General features: G+C 34.2%; 1 long non-coding RNA gene across 1 annotated transcript; it reads right to left on the reverse strand.

Annotated features, from left to right (window-relative positions):
* Positions 1-3,575: 3,575 nt before the first annotated feature.
* Positions 3,576-4,715, reverse strand: LOC112127722. Its single transcript, XR_002910699.1, has 2 exons — positions 4,460-4,715; positions 3,576-3,971 (listed from the first exon to the last, which is right to left on the reverse strand). It is a non-coding gene; the product is annotated as an uncharacterized LOC112127722 (long non-coding RNA).
* Between the last annotated feature and the right edge of the window lie 2,027 nt (positions 4,716-6,742).

The raw sequence follows: 6,742 nt of genomic DNA on the forward strand, positions 1-6,742 counted from the left end.
GTACAAATTCTTTTCAAAAATATTAGAAAACAATCAAAATCACAAAATAAAAAATTATATAATAAAAACCCATTAACATGTAAGGTCGGTGGTTTCAAATTATATTTTTTTACCTAACATTGCTGTTTTTATTTGACATCGCTTGGTTTTGGTTTCTCGCCAACTTTAGTAGTTGGTCTCTATGATTTATTTTTGGCAGTATCCTTTTTATATATTTATATAAGTACGTGAAAAATAAATATTGTGTTGGCTATGTACTATGTCTTTGGTATATTAAGCCTAGGGTTTTTTGGTGTTATGCTCGTTTCTTGTTATCATCGACGAATATGATGTATATAACCTGCTGCTAATTTATGTATTCACGATGTTTTCCGTTTATATTTCTATGTTGTCAAGTATGCTCGTCTTTCTCCCTTTTTGTTTTTCATGCTTATCATTTTTCTCAAGTTTTCTAATCGGTGTTTTTGAGCAATAAAAGTCTTTTCTTTCCGTCGTCGTTCCTAAATGACCTTATGGGTTCTTTTTGTGAAATTTGGTCGTTAGCGATCAATTACCTCTGCCATACCCGTTTCCGTAATTCGCCCTCTAAGAGAGTCTACGTGATTCCTGCGAAGTCAAGCCGGTTTTTTAACTGTGAGGGGTTCGGTCCGCACTGCCTCGTCGTTACTTAGATTAAGCCCCTATCTTTGGTGGACGACTGTTGCTTTGGTCGGTCTTTGCGATCCTCGGTCCTTTTCCTTTTTGACAGTTTTAAAAGCTGTATATGGATTGTTGTTAATTTGCGTGTTTTAGAATTTTTAGAGTTGAATATGTTTTGTTTATATATTTTCAAATTTTCGACCTTTTTGTGCATGAACCCGAACGAACGAATTTCTCGATGAAAATGATCTCTCTTTGAATTTTTGTTCTATTTCTGCAATTGTATTTGTTGCATTCAGTGAAGCTTTTATGTTTTTTAAATATTGTCCGAGACGCCGTTGAACCTTTCGGGCCCTCACAAGGGCCGGTATTGTACCAAGGAAGGTCCCAACTGTTCTGCCCTACCGGGAAGCCCGCAACCGTGAGCTCTACGGTACAAGACCCCTTTCAGGCAGGCGAGAAGGGCACTCCTAAGTGGTAGGTTCTTCTGTAGAGCCGGCGAGGAGGCTTTTGGCCCTAAAAAAGTACCGTTGAGTGAGAGGCAGAGCTTCGACCTGTCCGACTGTACCGGGCACCCCGGAGATCGTGAGCTCGTACGACCGTGGGTCCTTTCTAGACTTCAAAGTGGAAACCCTAGTTCCTTGAGTAACTCAAGCGTGGTTTTGAGAAGAGCCGGTGAAAATATGGGCGAGATGTATCTGATGATGTTGAGCCACTTCTTGAGCGATCCGATGGGCAAGTTTCTTCTTTCGCTGGATAGAAATTAGTGACTGGGTTTTTAGTTTTTCCAAAAAACTGTTTTTTGATCCTTGGTAGCCAGAGGTATTTGGGAGGTATGATTTTGGAGGAGCGGGAAGTGGCTACCTTGGATTCTCGTTTTTCTTTATTCAAAAGTTTTGTACAGTTCGTTTATGTCTCTATTTACAATCTGCTAACAATTAAAATTAATTTACATTGTTACTAACCACTATTATATTCTTATTTATAATTTATGATTACAACAGAAAACAAACAATCCTTAATTGAACTGGTAATGTGTGGCGCAATCCATCGACGAACCTTCTGGCAGTTCTAAAGCCAGAAACACACTTACCCGATGCTACGCTATGCGACGCTACCCGACGCCTTGCCACGTTTTTGTGGGGTATGCACATCTGTCCGACGGAAGCACACGTCGCGTACAGTCCATAGCGTTTGTCACAATAATCACTATCACAATCGCAACCCTTCTTTTGTTCTTAATGCACTATTTTGAGCAAAACCTTGTAATAAATTGTTAGTTAAATTTTATGAGCACAACCATCTAATAAATTGTTTGTTAAACTTAATTGTTTTAAATAAAGTTACTCCTAACCATCATAATTAAACAATGTTTATAAAAACNATGAGATTTTATTATATATATATATATGCTATATAATTCTTTATATTTCTCACTGGTTATTAGTATGCTTATTGTGGTTGTCTATTATGGAGCGTATGTCATTAACCCGAAGAAAATCTCATTAAATCTCACAACCTGTCTGTTTTTCAATACTTTAAACACATTTTCAAATATAAAACTTGAAAATACATTTCGAAATAGCTTAGCGTTTATAGTTCGATTACTAAATACAAGATGAGTAGGACGGAAAAATACAAAACACTGCACTTAAAGATTGCACCATTGGCTTCCATTATGAAAGAAAGATTCAACTGAAGAGAAATTGAAAAATGAAGAAATCCTAGACCACACAGAAGGAACAAAGGTGGATTTTTCTGTTAAGGCAGCTTTTCTTTCTTATTTATTCTCCCAATATATTTCGTTTTTTCAATTTCAGGGCTCGTCCTCTTGTATCTTCTCACTGAAGTATTAACTGCTCTTAAACTATTCTAAAACGGAATTGTATTTTCAACTCCTCAAAACACATTTTACTAAACTGACGTTTGATTGTTGGCAGTTAGTTTCAGTAGTTGGAGAAAAGAAACTATTCAGATGAGATTCGAATAAAAAGCAGTTTAGACTTGGATTTTCCAGGAAAACAACTTCAACTTCATAAATAATGTTAAAATCAGAGGATTATCTATTCGTTTCCCCCAGCTTATCCCGTAATCCCGTTTTGGGCCAGCTTAAACTCCGGCTCAGCTCGGTATATTTCAGTTTATCCACAGTTATTACTCGAAAGAGGGTCGTCCCTTACACAACTCGTCCTTCTATTTAAGATAAAAGCTGAAAATTCAATTCTGAAATACGATTGTTCCTTTTCAATTTAACTGTAATCTTCAAAAAAATATTATTGTTTATTTCGATAAGTCTTAAATAAAATATATTGTTCAATAAAATTTTATTATTTACATACATTTATATATTTACAATAATAAGAAGAAACAATTTTTTCATATTCACACATTTTTCATAGTTTTCGACTATATAATAAATGTACAAGATTTTATCGTTATTTTCTACCCAAAATATACTTTTCTTTTGAATAATTTTACATGCGTTTTTTAACATTTATCATATTTAGCATTTTGAAACAAAAGTATAATTTCTGGTTAATTTTTAATATTCCCAATAACTAATATAAATATTCATTCTGATTTATTAAATCTTAACTATTAGGAATGATTTGATTGACAGTATAGTTTTTTGTTGTGTTTTTAATTCCCCCAATAACCAATAAGCATATTTTTTCCGACTCATTAAATCTTAACTATTAGCAATGATTTGATTGACAGTGTAGTATTTTGTTGTGTTTTTAATTCCCCCAATAATCAATAAACATATTTTTTCTGACTTATTAAATCTTCTCTATTAGGAATGATTCGATTGACAGTGTAGTTTTTTGTTGTGTTTTTAATTTCCCCAATAACCAATAAACATATTTTTTCCGACTTATTAAATCTTAACTATTAGGAATGATTTGATTGACAGTATATTTTTTTATATTTTTTTAATACCCCAATAACCACTGTAAATATTGTTTATGACTTATTAATTCTTAACTATTGGGAATGATTTGATTGACAGTATGGTTTTTGTTTGTTTTTTTGTTCTCCCAATAACCTGTAAACATATTTTTTTCAGGCTTATTAAATCTTAACTATTAGGAATGATTTGATTGAAAGTATAGTTTTTTTGTTTTTTTTTAATATCCCCAATAACCACTATAAATATTTTTTATGACTTATTAATTCTTAACTATTGGGAATGATTTGATTGAAGTCGAGATGTCCAAAGGCTCGATTAAATATTTCCGTGAATGCAGTGCTGACAATATCATTGATCAGGGGTCGGACGACGACGAAGCCTGGCCTCCATGAAATGTTGATCATCCTATCGAGCATGTTTTCTAAAAAGACAAAATTATTCTTTAAATAAGTAGAAAACATTATAATTTTATTTTCAAAATCTTATAATATTATAAGTCTAAACATTAAAAATGTTTGTGGTGATTAGTGACCGTTAATCGATAATTATTCAGAAATCGTGAGATGCGGTCTGGTGTGATGTAGGTTTCAGAAAAACCTTTTCTTTATCTCTTTATCAAGCCAACGTTTCGATCTTTATTGAGATCATCTTCAGGGCCTGGGATTTGCATTGTATAAATTCACTTTTCCACATCCTAAATGTATTTGTTAAATGTAAACATTATTTGTAAATCCCAGGCCCTGAAGATGATCTCAATAAAGATTGAAACGTTGGCACGATAAAGAAAATGTTTTTCTGAAACCTACATCACACCAGACCGCATCTCACGATTTCTGAATAATTATTAAACATTTTTAGCCTTCGTGTCGTAAAACTAGTATAATAAGTTTTAATATAATGCATCATTACCCATAACAGCTCGTCCTCTTAGGAGGTTACCGATGTGCAGTTTCATGTCTCCAATGCTGTCAACCTCAATCCTTACTTTTATGGGACTAGATGGGTCAGGTTTGGACAAGGTTGTCGTCTGACGGTAATCGTCTGAAATCGAATGGAACTATAAGCCATGACCAAAGCTGATAACTGATAAAATAAAGCAACCTTCTCTAGTCTTAGAAATATGTTACCAATTCAATAATTCAGCAAAAAGGGAAGAAGGTTTTAAACTGTTGGTCACTTATTGTTTCGTATATACATAAGTATATAAGTAGAACTAACATAATTCATAGAATAACTGTACCTGTAATAATACATGATTAAGTAATACAATTTATCGTTGAGTTAAAAAGTGCCTATCCTGCCCGGATGACCGAAAAATATTTTTAATGATTTTTAATTATTTATTGCTCCCTGTACAAAAATAAACATTCAGCACATAATACGTGGAATTAATATACAAATCTAAAAGGGAGGTGGAAAGAAGAGCCATCCGATGGTAAAACTCTCATTTATTTATAGTTGGGATAGGCTCAGGATAGGTCACGAGACCATCACTGTTAGTTGGTAATGGTGAAGAAAGAGGTGACTGTGGAAATTGTTGAACGTGTTCGGATCATATCCTTCACGAATAGGGATGTCTAGGTCTTTGTGGATCGTTAGGTTATTGACGTACACGGAGGCATTGAGGATGAGGCAACTTTGGATCGAAAGAATTGGTTTTGGTATATATACCAGGATTTTGCTAACCCCTAAGGTTCGACTTAAGTCCAACTAACGGTCTAATCAATGCTTTGTAAAAAGTTAGTTTATTATGCGAGCTCAGTGTATATTTATGCTCAAGTAGGCGTCTGAATTGTCCGTATTTGTTAGTTCTTGCCGTTTTAATCTAGTATGTTGGTGAAAGTTTGCTATCCAAGGAAATCCCAAGGAAGTGAAAATGGTTGGACGTCTGAGTGTAAACGCTGCTTGATGGCTTTTGCTCGGAAATTGTACTCGGTTTCAATAAAATCATACCCAAAGAAAATTATCGCAAACTGTTTGACACTTAAAATAAATGAGATGGCTATAACGGTACCTGACAAAATGAGAAGAAAACTCAACTTTGATACAGACTTCCATGTCATAAATAGTGGGGATCTTAGGAAAAAAGGCAATCCGAAATTTTAAGAGAGGCCCTAATATAGTTCACATGATTCGACGGATCAAAATTCCAACAGGGAGTGGATGTAGAGGTTGGATACCCTTGGACTGTTCCAATTATTTTCTCAGGTAAGGTTTAGGATTATCCAGTAATCTGGAAGGAACCAAGAAAAACGAACTAACCCCTGTTTTAGGTTTCGAAAATATTCATGTCTGCCTATTACGCAATTTTGCCATCGACCTTTCAAATGGACTTTTACATCTGCCCGAGTCACGTTTTTGAGCCATCCTATCTTATGTATTTCAAGATTTTTTGGTAGGACGTTACTTTTGTTCTTATCTCAAAATCAACTGATACTGAAGGGTTTGTGTAGATACTGTTTTGTATCCCTTGTACTAGGTTATTACTAAGCTATTCTTTGGGTGTGTTCTATTATATTTTGTTAACCTAGTAAGACCATGCTGTGTCTTAGTGCACCCAGTAAGGAGCCATAGGGACATATACGCATCTGAAAACTGTTAATGATGATTCTACTGATTCTACTTAGGTTTGCGTATCTGTAACTTGTTGTTCTCGTCTCCCTAATTTCAGGTTATATTAGGTTGGGTTTGTTTGGTTTTTTACCAATTCGGAGTTTTTGGGTGTATTTATTTTCAACTTCCCGAGAATGATTCTGCACCATCAGGACTGGGTAAGTCAAATAGCTTTTAATATTTATATATTTGGTTCAAAGAACATGATCAAAATATGGTGTCTGTATAAAAGGTTTTGGCTTCAATTACACACGCAGTCTGTCAAGCCTAAAGACTTAGACGATTACTTAGACTTATTTCATTCGGCCACAATTGGACTTATCCGGTTTCCCAGATTGTTCACAATGTAGAGGCCATCTCTGACGATTCGATTAATCTTTTCTTTGTGTCCTCCTTAGTAATAATGATAATGTCGTCAACAAAAGTCTTTTAGTTCATGCCCCTGTTAAACAATATTTTAAAAGCCCATCGAATCTACTTATCCAAAAAATAGGTCCTATCGTACTCATCCTCTATATTTTTGTACTAACTCGTGTTTAATCTTCAATCATCGTATATATATATATATATATATATATA

The sequence above is a fragment of the Cimex lectularius genome, unplaced genomic scaffold, assembly GCF_000648675.2.
Source record: "Cimex lectularius strain Harlan isolate CLEC.00 unplaced genomic scaffold, Clec_2.1 scaffold282, whole genome shotgun sequence".
Lineage (NCBI taxonomy): Eukaryota > Metazoa > Arthropoda > Insecta > Hemiptera > Cimicidae > Cimex > Cimex lectularius.